Raw genomic sequence first — 12,853 nt, forward strand, 5'->3', positions numbered from 1 at the left:
TAAAGGTTTTATGCAGCAAGAAAAACCTAGTCTTTACTCGGTGTTAAAACCGGGTAAAGGTGGTGACATACATCATCTTTCAAGCTTGTTAGAATTGTACAAACTCTGTTTTTGCCTTATCTACTGTATTTCTATTTATGTTTACACGTGTTTTGGCAAATTAAGCAGAAATGAAGAGCGGCTCAAGACTACACTGAGAGACATTTAACCATTAATCAAGATAATAACTGTTACAGCTCTAATATTGTGATGATTATGAAGTAATTATATTCATCTTGACCTTTTGTGTTAGCATAAAAATATTTGCTATTAGCAACTTACATGTAGATAATGTTCAAACACAACCAGATGAATTGTACTTCTGTTTACAGAGGTATCAACCCGACACGTATACAGAGAAAAACTTACATTGAATTATTGCCATTTCCTTTTTCATAATTTGTTACTTTTTGAAATTACTTTATCTATTATAAGCTACATTTAAGTACGTTTTATTTTGTTGTATTTCTCATCCAAAAAGAAATAAAAATGATTTAAAAACGATTATGTCTTTGATTTGTCACAAGTTGTTTTATTTACAACACAGTTTACAATTTTTGGCACAGAAAAAATACACTCATAAATAAGCGAGCAGTTTTAGATTCAAGTGTGCTTTCAGTGAAACAGTCTCACAAATTGACATTTTTTCAGACATGTTAGTGCAGCTTGGGTCAGATTACAGGAAGCTGAATGAGGCTGAACTGTGGCGCAGCATCTTCTGTGGACTGTGTTTGGACCTTATTTCACTGGTGCGAACAGACTGCAAAATGACATTCAATAAGTTGATTCTTTATCTCTTTTTTACTGCTAACAGGAATGTCTGCTTTGCTAGAACGTTAACTGAAGCTCACAAGTAACAAAGGAAATCAATGCTGAAGTGTTTCTGTATATGATTTGTATAAAATGTGCAGTATAAACACCCTTTGAATTCTAGTCTCAGAAAGCAAAGATCTGGAATAATTATAATTACAATAATAATAATAATAATAATAATAATAATAATAATGATGATGATGATACAATCACATTCAAAGAGACTTAAATATAAAGCTGAGGGTATACAGAATGGGTATAGCTACATTAAAATAATAAACTACATTACAGAAGGAGAAATATTGATCTTTCGTTTTATATAACACTTTGATCGACTTTGGAAGTGCAATTCAGCAGAGTAAGTCCCAAACTGCTGATACTGTTCTAGCAGAGAGCCGAGACCACAGAGGCACTACAGGCGCTGTAAACACAAGTCTAACTTTTCATATTCTTCCTATTACCAGTGAGCAGCTTTACTTTAATTAGTTTATTTTTTATGTAATATCTCTGGGTAATCATTTGACTCCACAGACGAGTGGAAAACTTCAAAATAGATCCAAGAAATAGATCCCGTTGTTGGCATTAGATTGAACCCCCCCCAAAAAAAAACAAACAAACAAAAAAACCAAAAACAAAGGCACTTTTGGTTTATAAGGCTTAGAAACCTAGAAAACACCTTTTGCATGGAGATGATATCAGTGTTATTATCCTTCCTTCTGGATGTGCTGTGATTGTCTGCACTGCTGAGCTGTTCTTTGATTTCTGCTGTGATGGTTAGTGTGTGTATACTTATTAACTGCTTTAAAAATTTTAATTTTAATCTTCTAGTGTTATTGAAGTTCTAGATTTCTCAGAATACCTTTAGCAGTTTTAATTAGAACAAGCCCAGTTATGATTTGAGTGCCTCCACCAGCCTCTGTAGGTGGATTAAGGCAACGACCACAAAAAAACCAACAAGAAAATACAAATTCACCACCAACAGCTGTTTTTTTAAAGAATTGTTCTGGGGATTTTTCCCCTTCAGAGGCAGTTGATCTGTCTGTGCGACTGCCTCTGTGGGCCAAGCTGATGAGTCCAGTCTAAAAATCCTAAGTCAAGTGTCATTGGTCGGTGCAGCCTCTCGTGGAGGCGCTCTGCTCACTGTCCGACTGTCCCTTCCCCGGGTTTGCTCTACTTTGCCCTCTCAGTCATTTGATGCGGTGTCGTACCAGCGAGGACTCGTCCGTGATCTCACCGTTCCGGTTTCCGCATCTGCAGCGCAGGATGAGCATGAGCAGCAGGATGAGGAGGGCCAACGCGCAGACTGCCATCAGGGCGTAAGATATCATCCACACAAGAGGCTCCTTCAGTGGGCCGCCAGAGCAGTCGGCCGCCACGTCCGCTGCAGAGAAGGGTCCCTCGATCTCTGACAGAGCCACCCCATCGCTCACTGCAGTGACGTATGAGAGAGGTCTTATAACATGATCTCATAAAACCAAAAAAGCAGCATTAAGTTAGCATCACTCATACGCCCTCATTCAATACAAATTTAACAAGTGCCAAATAAAAAGAGTTAACCTGTGACTGTGAGCTAATGTTTGAGAAAAGCTGGAAAGACAGGTAAAGAGAACTTTTGCTGGACTGAGAGCTAGCTGAGGCTATCTTGACAATGAGCAAATGAACGTTTTAAACATTTAAACATTTAACTGAACAACTGTTGCTTTTAAAAGTGTGCAAAATCTATTTTTCATTCCTGTTTTTCCTCGTTTAAGGAACATTTAGAAATTGCTAAATATGGTCTCTTTGGCCGACCGGTCATGGCCGATGGCTGCCCTCCTGGTTCTGCTTGATGTTTACTTCCTGTTAAAGGGGAGTTTTTCCTTGCCACTGTCACCAAGAGCTTGCTCAAATGGGGTCATCTGATTGCTGAGATTTTCGGTGTATTATTGTAGTCTTTACCTTACAATATAAAACGTTTTGAGGGTTCCTGTTGTTGTGATTTAGCCCATAAAAATAAAATTAAATTGAATTTGGTGGAACTGGAAGAAATTATTCATGCACAATTATTGCCTTGTTTACCTGCTTAGATAAATGATCTCTTTCATGCCTCCAAATGACACAGACCATTAACACATTGCAGCAAGTGAGCTCACGTCACTCCTATTTTATAATCTTTACATTGGCTTCAGGATGTCTTGAAATTCTTGTTCTCACATACAGAGCATTAAACAGCCAGGCTCCAGACTTTATCCCAGCTTTTTAATCAAGCACACTGCTGCTCGTAGTCTTCGATGACGGGCTCAGGCATAATTTTTTTTAAACAATGGCATTTAACTTTCTTATTTATTTTACCTGCCCTGCTTAGACATTAAATGCTGTCACAAGCCTCCAACCTTAAGCCTACAAAAGTGTTTGCTCAGTACACAACAAAAATGAACTTTGTACTTTAGTATTAGGGAGGGAGGCTTGGCCAAAGTTCATTTTTCCACAGAACTATGAGGAAGTGCCACTGAAGGCTTAACCGTTGACGTTTAGATCTCAGTGAACAGGACACTGTGTTGAGCTCTTGGTCAGGGAGCCTGAAAGTGGCTGACTTTAGGACTTTGCCTGTCAGTAAGTTATCATTAGCTGATGTCTGGTTTACTCTGTACTTTAGGATTTCTGCTGTAGTTTCTCATAAAAAGCGAAATATTTACAGACATGTAACTGCAGTAAGTGGCACCAGTATGAACCCTGACCTGCACAGCTGCTGAGTGCGAAGCCCAGTCTCCGCTGAGTGCGATCAAACACTACATAGAAGCCTTCCATAACAGTGGCGCCGATCACCATGCCATTTGTTGACGACGACACCCCGAAACGGAAGCAGTCCAGCGTGCCGTCAACGTCCGTGATTGGCTGGATGTAAAGCTGTGAGATGACAAGAAATGAGGATGAGATGAGTTTGTCTTTGTTTGATGGAAGCTCTAGAGAAGGAATGATTATATGATTATATATGTGCCTGGCACCTGAGGCAGAATGGTGACGCGGAACGACTCGCTGGTGTTCGTGGCCCTCAGGTAGATGGACAGCTTAGGGAAAAACCTCCAGGGGTTCTCTCCCTTCATCCAACATGCTAACTTGGTGCCTTCCCAGAACCCTGAAGAAAACTCCTCGATCTGAATTAAAAACAAAAACAAAAAAAAAAAAAACACAGGAGGAAAGAGAAAAAGAAAATAAGACAGTCACAGTAAGAAATTGACAGAGACAGAAAAGAGACAGTGCGAAGGATAAAAAGGATAAAGACAGAAAAAGAAGGTCAACATAGCACCAAAACAAGTTTTGATGTTCTGCTTTCATTTTCCTACTTTGTATTCATCTGCAAGGATGTGGCTGCTTTAATTGAAAATGTTGCCTCCAAGTTCAAATTAACCTTGGGAACTGTTTGTGTGCAGTTCCAAAAAGGTGAGAAATGTGCAAAGCCTAATGGTAAATAAACAAAGGCATGGAGCGCGCGCACACACACACATATATATTTTTATAACAGGAAAAAAAACCCTCGATCCCTCCACTTAAAGCTACTACGTCCTTGAACAGTGAGTGTGTGCTATTCTCCCCTGCATATCTTTGCTCTGACAACATGTTTCATCATTGTCTGTGGAGCGGAGGCAGCATACCAGAGAGCTGCGTATGATGGCTTCTACCAATGCATTGAAGACGTTGACAGGAAGTCGCAGCAGAGTCGTCCCACTGTCGACTATAGCTTTATCCATGTTATACTGAAAGAAAGAGAGAAAGAGTGACGTGCGGTAGGGTTTGTTCTCGCTGCAACGGACTCCTATGGAAGACCTTGAGCAAACAAAAGAATATAAAATGAGGAAGTTCTTTCACAAGCAGACAAACTGGATTACACTGCTCTGCAGCACTCCTACTCAGCTTCTCTTACATTTCAGTGTTTTAACCTTGACACAGCAAGTTAATCAAGTGCTGTGAGTCAACTTCCAAGTCAAAGTTACAGTTCACTTTGAAATAGTGCAGTGTGGAGTTAGGATCAGACAGTGAGAGAAGCGATTCAGACCGTGAAGTTTTACCTCTCTGCAGTCCAGATTCAGATTCTGGTCTCCCACCTCCAGCTTCAACACCTCCACCTGGTAGTACCACTCTTCTATTATAGGGGTGTACCACACTGAGCCTCGATACAGACTTGGTTCAGCCCCACCCATTATCTAAGAGAAGAAGATAACCAGAATTACTGCCTTTTATTTTTTTTGCCTCAGTAAATCAGCTAAGTTGCAGTTTACATATCTGTTTAGCTTCACCACTTAGTGATACTTAGAGATCTAATTCTGACATACCCTGCCATCTTATCCATCTGTCTGCACCAGCGGGTCACATGATGGAGATGCGGTGAGCGAGGCACCAAGGTCGAAAGTATTACGGCGACAGACTTGCTCTCAGCAGGATGCTATCTTAGCTTAATTAGCTCCAGTCAAAGTAGAAAGGCCTTCCAATGTGGAAACACAGTGACATGAAGGACATCAGCTATGACGTTTATAAAAAGGTGCTGGTCACACACACAAGCTATCAAAATCTCAGACAGAGATCCAAAATATAAAGACTGTTTAAAACCAATGTTTTTATCTAATCAAACTCCTCCTTGGGGTGTTACTTCTGACTACTCACAAGACTGCCGCCCGTAGTGTCTGTTTCGCTGCCGGCTGACAGTCCAGCACCACACATCTGGAGGGAAAAGACGTCAGGAATTCCCAGCTGTCTCACCACGGAGTTGAAGAAGGGCTCCACGGACGAGTCAGGCTGGTGGAGACACACGAGACGGTGTTAAATAATGTTGATCGAGTGAAACCTTTACACTTGCGTTTCATACCTTTAGCTTGTGTAACTACACAGATTGTAAAAGCTTCACACACAACATCGTAGAAAATCAATCACCTCAAACATCAGCTCTATTGAATGGAAATGCTGAAATGTGTTTTTATGTGACAGCGGTGTATCATCAGTTTGGACTGTGATATGTTCACTCCTGTTTTCCTCCACAGTGTCACCATGTCATGCATGACAAACAGCCTGGAAGAAAGTTCAACCTCAGCACTCAGGAGTCGCCAATAGCACAAAGTGGTCAGTGTAAGCGTATCGGCTCCACAATCACTGACATTTGATCCCAAAGGTTGTTGCAGTCAGCGCAGAATGAAGGTATGTATTGTGCAGTTTGCGCTGACGTCTTTAACGCTCCATTAAGACGAGATTAATCTGTTAAAAAAAGCTGACACTGGGTAAAGCACCTTGATTTAGCTCTTCTTTTGAAAAAAGAAAACTGATTAATTCACATCTATGGTATAAGGGGAGATGGAAGTAAGAGATGACAAAATACAGCAACAACATAACCTCACCCCATCATTTTATAAGAAAAACACACACTCCTGTAATTATATCACAAACAAGTTTTCTTCTTTCATGTGAAAAGTGGATGATGACATTCAGATAAGATTAGACCGCAAAGTTATTCAGTGGTTTAACAGAAATGGAGGCGAGCAGGAAGCCATGCAATGCTGTCACATTCCCTTTGTGAAACCTGCATGTTCACATTTTCTCAGGTTTTGCTTCCTCCTTCTGCTCTCATCCTTAGGTTTGTGTTTAATTCCACATACATGGAAAACAGCGCTTTAATTAGCCAAATCATTTTGCAACGATTCATACAGAAACAGAATTCAACCAGAGTATGGTGTTTGTGCTCCAAAAATGACATTCTGCAAATATGACACACCAAGAAATTGACGAGTAAGGAGCAAATATCCCACGGAGAACACAGGTGGATGCTGGGGCTGTTCCAGGGGTTAAAACAGCAGTGACTCAGGGCAGCAGTCAGAGGATTTGCAGCTTAAGTAGACTGCTAAATTGGAAGGGTGTTTGATATGTGATGTGAGGAGTGGGAGGCATGTAAGTGAGAATGACGTTGCCTGTCCGGACAAGCTCTGAGGATTCACTCAATATAATTAGTTTATGTTATTTTAGTAATCAATGCTTTTATAGTCACTTCGGTGGTGCTTTTGGTAGCACTGTTGCCTCACAGCAAGAAGGTCCTGGGTTCAAATCCACCAGCTGGTACTTTGTTTTGTTTTCCCCACTGTCCAAAGATATACATGTTAGGTTAGCTGGCGATTTTTATATGGCTGTAGACCTGAATGTGTCTCTCTGTTAATCCTGTGATAGACTGGCAATCTGTCTAGTATACCACGCCTTTCACCCTATGACAGTGGCTCCAGGCCCCCACAACCCTGAATTGGACAAGTGTAAGAAAACGGTTGAACAGAACACAAATGAAATAAATCAAATCCCCATTTTTTTCACAATTCACATATGAGTGCGCCAAAACGTCTGTGTCGTCTTTGTTTTCATTAGAGTGTAAAACAGCTTCTTACTAGTTAATGTCACACTGGGCAGAAATCAATGACTTTGCTTAATAACTTTACGCAAACTTGTAAATGAGTATCTCCCGTACCCGTGCCAGCACAGGATAGGCCAATCCCAGGATGCCTTGCCAGTTGATCCCAGGGAGGAAGAAGCCATCAGAAGACAGGATGGCGGCGATGTTGATGTTGATGGTCCCGTTTGGGCCTCTGGGAATAGAGACGCTGTCCATTCCCAGCTCACCTTCCCAGTTGCCTTGGGTGTACCTTACAGCTACAGTGCGACCGGTTGAACGGTAGGTACTGGAACTAAAAGCAGGAGAAAAGAAAACAGAATATGTAAACAGTTACAAAGCTATATATAACAAAAACTGAATGTATTTACTATGTTATACTACAGTTATTACAAAATGCAAGCAGGCAGTATTCCAGCCACTCACAGTGCAGTGTTGAAGTAATGAGTAATAAATTGGTGTGGAGCTGCAGCCACGGCAAAGTTACTGCTACCCGTATCCACCAGGATGTTCAGCTGGAAAACAGAAGGCACAGTTTGTTTTAACAATCACTCCAGCTATCTGTTACCCCCCCACTTACATGGCCCCAGAATCACATGGTAAAAAAGAAAAAAAGAAAAGAATGACAGCTAAGCACAGTGGGATGCATTCACAAGCCTTTAAGCTTTAAAAAGACATTAAAGTTTGTTTGCAGATATGATTAGAGGAGAAGGGAGAAAGATAGATGTGAGAAATTTCCCCACAGCATGAAAACACAAAAGGTAAATTACACGACAGTTCTCAAGGAAACAATGAGAGGGAAATGGGCCATAAAAATAGCCGAACATAAAGAAGGTTATATCTCTTTTAGGGGCGTTTCGTGCCCATCTGAAAGATTCATATAGAACCGTAAATGGACATTTTCTCTGGAGGAAGAAAACGCAGCTTGGTTGCAGCTAAAATTAATTACACATTTTTAATAACGTCTGTAAACATTATTTTAGCAGCACACACGAGAGGAAATGATACACATGAAGTTGCAACGGCACTACTTTTGGTTCAGTTCTAGTGTTGGACAAACTGGTGTGAAAGGTCTTCGTCATTAACAATGCACCTCGGACGCAAGTGTTCACTGAATGTGTGATCTGAGAGTCAAACACGACAGCCTCAAGCTGCTTTCATGACTGTATGACCTAACCAGTTGTTTGGTATGTGTCATGTGAACAGTGGGGACGAGTTAACAGCACTTGAGATCAAGTTGTCTTCCAGGCATCGAGTCAATGAACAGGAACAAATAAACAGCAGACTTCTGTCACCTTCATGTTTCAGCTGTGGCCATGTTAACACTCGCTGGCAAGCATTCGCCACCGAGGCGGGGGTCATAAACCTAATGCCCCGACGCCACCTGATGAATCAGCAACAAAGACTCGTGGCAATCTATGAAAACTGAGCAGCTTATTAGACATGTTCAAATGTAAACAGCGGTTTCAACAACTGATCGACTGTCGCCTCGTTGCGTTTGCCTTTACATTAAGGCGCACCACAACAGCGGGCAATAGTTTACTTAAATTACATTTCAGATAAACGCTTGTTGACCATTGTTGACCATTACGCTACACTGTTTGCTTATGAGCGCAAACTTTCTTACTCATTTCCTTGTAGCCGACATCCCACCGGCATGCTCAGGTTCATTTGGCCTTTATGAAAGCAGGTCTGTAATTATCAACCACATGTTATCGACTGGTTCACTCAGCCATGGGAAACCCCTGTTGAGCCGGGCTTATCAGTTCCTCCTCATTGCGCTGGCTCCTGTCCCACCACTGTCACTGTGCCATCCAAAACTCCTCTGCCACCTTAGCAGATGGCAGCAGGCCACTCACACAAGGCCTGAACCAGTCAAACAGGCCTGACTGGAAAATTCTGATATCCTGTGGTGAAGGAGAATAGCGAGAAGGGAAAGCAAGGGCAGCTCCTTATCCCCACACCACCTATCTTTTTACTAGTCACACTATCCTCCCTTTGTCAAGCTTCAGAGCTTCAGGCAAGTCTCTTCCCCTGCTGAGGCAGTCTGCAGTTGAGCGTTCGCTGTCTAATTGGCGGTAGCTCCATGGAGGCAGCGTGCATCTGCTACCTGTTTGTACCAATTAGCAGATGTGAGGCTCTCCAGCCAACACTCAGCCTGTGTGTGCCACATGCTAACAGACGCCGCAATTAGTGGCTGATTTGAATAGTGCCTCATTGAACACCGCGGCCCTGTAATCACATCATCATCTAGTTAGAATAATATTGAGAGTATAACTCAATAGTATCGAGTTACACGACATTTTGCCACCGCATAAACAATCTGAACCAAAGCAGATGGCTCTCTGCTGGCAAGGTTTCACTATAATTACGGACAGAACAGGGACATAAAAGACTAGAAGATCAAGAGGTGAAGCTTCCTCTATCTTTACTGTGCATCATAAACCAATTAAAGAAGTCTGAGCCTACAATTATGTTCACACATCCGTAATATTAACATCCTGGAAATTGTGAAGAACGACTTTAAACGCGAACAAATAATAAAAATGGCTGTTTAGCAGGGATCTGTATCAAGTTCAGCTTTCAGGTGGTTTTAATGCTTGATGCAGCAATATGGATCCACTCTGCTAAACAAGCGAGCTAGCCTTAAAAAAAACACTCCATAATCTCCATAATCTCACACAAATGTGAACAATTCAACAAAAAACAAAGAAACAAAAAACTAAATGGCAATAGCCAAACCCCTAAACGTGTCATTAACTTTTTGTGAATGTTCTCTGCACAGAAAGTTTCCTGACAAAGTAGGAAACACACAGCTGTAATAAAAAGACACCATAAAGACTGCGCCCTTTCTGATTTAATGTTTTGTAAAGGTGAGCCACCACTGACACATACATACTCCTCCCAATAGAGAAACATGTTTAAAATACCAATATGCTGAATATAACTGAATAGTAATCTTAGTTCCAGTGCTAATGCATTGATGACATTTGCTTAACTGACTGACTTTTATGATTGATAATCTGTTGTTATACATTTACCTGTTGAATAATGATAAGTAATAAGGGTAAAGGGGAATTTTCTTCTTTGGGGAACACTATAAAGTGTTCTTTTCTATTAGGACAAAAGTCATTAAGCACTGTGACTTGATAATAAGGAAGTGTGGGAAGTGTACTCTGGCAAGTGCTGCAATGTTATCCTCAGCGACATGGCAGGTAGCGCAGATAAGCCTCTGTGAGCCTGAGAAACTGAGATGTGCTGCCCAAGAGTCTTAAAAGCTCTGATCTGTTTAACTCAAGATGCCCCGGGGCAACAGGTCAACTTACTAATGAGATAATTCACCTTTGCTTTAAGCTCCAATTCAAAGACAACTACTTTACAACACAAAGGCAAATCGCTGCCACCCTTAAAGCCTCATGTATTTTTAATAGTGACGGGAGCTCCAGCTCACCCAGATTTAGTCCTCCTCAATTATTAATATGATCTTGTTAGGCGCTTTACATAACAAGCAGTATAAAAATGACGTTCTAATAAATTACACGTACGCATTTCCAAGTTCTGCAACCAAAAGAATAGCAGCCAACGAATATCCCTGCTGTAGAGCAAGTGCTATTTTGTACAACTCTCGGGGTGCTCTCTGCTGCCTGGGATCCTGGTAATCCCTGTCAGCTGCCTGCTAAGAAACACTGGTCCTCGCAGGCAGCATCATGTGAGTGCATGTGAGCCAGAGAAAGAGTGTTGGTGTTGGGGGTTTAGTCTACAGACCCCTAGGCTATAATGAGGCTGAAGCACCCTCACAGCTATATTATCCTTCCTCCGTGGTCCCAGGCGAGCCTAAAAGTAAGAATGTACTAGACATACTTATCTTCCCATGACCCTCTGCTGCAGGGGTAAATTTAAACCTCATATTTTGAAGTATAGACTTAATAGCTTGAAAAAAAAAATATGGCTGTTAAAGGAGTCAGTGATTGAACATTGGTGGTGGCTTACGACACCAGCTATCGTCCACCTACGATGAAGGCTTCATCTCCACTCACACCTTGCATCAGGTGACCTCAACAGGTCACAAGATGTGGTGGGGTGAAGTCTCACAGTAGTTTCACCCTTCCCACCTTGGCTCATGTGACGACTCGCATGACCAAGTGGATCAGGGACCCTGAGGACCACTTCCAAAGGGGGCAACCCTCCACTGGGGATTAAATACCTGACTTCTTTCTTTCTTTTTTTTTTTTTTTTTTAAGAAATGAAGGAGCCTCTTGGGTAATAGAGATCTAGTCTGTTGCCTTATTTTTTCAAACGTTCAAGATTACCTACACAGACATTTAAAAGCATATTTAAATACACAGTGCTGTATAGATGGGTATCCATGGCCCTGAGTCAAAACAAACACACCCAGCCCACCTTCTGACCACTGGATCACATGGTGGATGGACCAGCCCCTATTCACACATACACAGTAAACACACTACAAATGCATCCAGGAAAAAACTAATAAACACAAAAACACACAACACAGCGCAAATACAGTGATTAAAGTGGAAAGCTGACACAAGTGGTGCGTTTAAGTCTAAATGAGAAACGTAAAAAATATTTCAGAGAGTTAAAACAGACAGGAGCTCAGGAGCTACATTACCTTTTGACCAGGAGTACCGATTGACATTTCTATGTAGTAGCCTCTCCCAGAGTCTCCTTGCAAATTATTCACCATGTCCAGAAAGTTCACGGTACCGGTGGGATCAGAGGCCAGAGAGAGACCGCTTCCATCAGACTTTAACGCTACTCTCCGAAGAGACGTCGTACTTCCCTGGGTATATTTTCAGCGGTATGGAAAAGTAACAATAGGACACGCCGAAGTACAAACTCAAAGCAAATGCCACAAACGAAACGAAAGTTGAGTATGCCATGTTAGTTTTTTGTTGTTTTGGTTTTTATCACGCCAGTAACAACAGAGAAAGTCTCAGAAAAAGACTCCTGTTCCGTGCTCAAACTTTTCTCCTCAAGTTTTCACACTGGCCCGTACTGCGGTCGCCATCATGGAAACGATCCCGCTTCACCGTCAAAAAGACACCGTACATGGTGACATGCTTCCGCGGTGTGAGTGACACTGAACTGTCCGCTGTCGATCGATTTCCAGCGAGAAATTTCACCTCCATCTACTCTTACGACGGCGCCAAGCTAGCCCAAACAGAAGACTCAACTTCCGGCAGTTGCTTTCAAGTTAAAGCACACGTAACTGTTGTAACGGCCACACAAAACAGGCGTTTAACACGCTAGGTAAAGTTAGATAAATTATGAATGGGATTTATGCAATTTTTGCATTTCTAAAAGCTACTTTCAGTCGCTCCCTTATTCGCAGTGTTTGGTTTGCCAGATTTGTATTTTACACCAGATAAGACAACTCCAAAAGGTTTTCTGTCTCTCTTAATTCATAGCGACTCTAATAGGGGTTTATTATTAGACAGATGTAAAGACATTTGTGTCTCATCTAATTCAAAGCCAGTCGAATAGTGGTTTATTTTGAAGGCGCAGTTGCCGAGCTGTAGGTTTTTACCACATCCTTTACTCCTGGTATCAGGCTGAGTGATGTGATTCCACGATGCATGACTT

General features: G+C 41.7%; 1 pseudogene; it reads right to left on the reverse strand.

Moving 5' to 3' along the window:
• Positions 1-552: 552 nt before the first annotated feature.
• On the reverse strand, positions 553-12,432 carry LOC146693781 (beta-secretase 2-like; annotated as a pseudogene).
• Positions 12,433-12,853: the final 421 nt, after the last annotated feature.

The sequence above is a fragment of the Copadichromis virginalis genome, linkage group LG14, assembly GCF_057382275.1.
Source record: "Copadichromis virginalis isolate Kocher_CV1m ecotype Utaka linkage group LG14, C_Virginalis_male_GT1.1, whole genome shotgun sequence".
In the NCBI taxonomy this organism is placed as follows: domain Eukaryota; kingdom Metazoa; phylum Chordata; class Actinopteri; order Cichliformes; family Cichlidae; genus Copadichromis; species Copadichromis virginalis.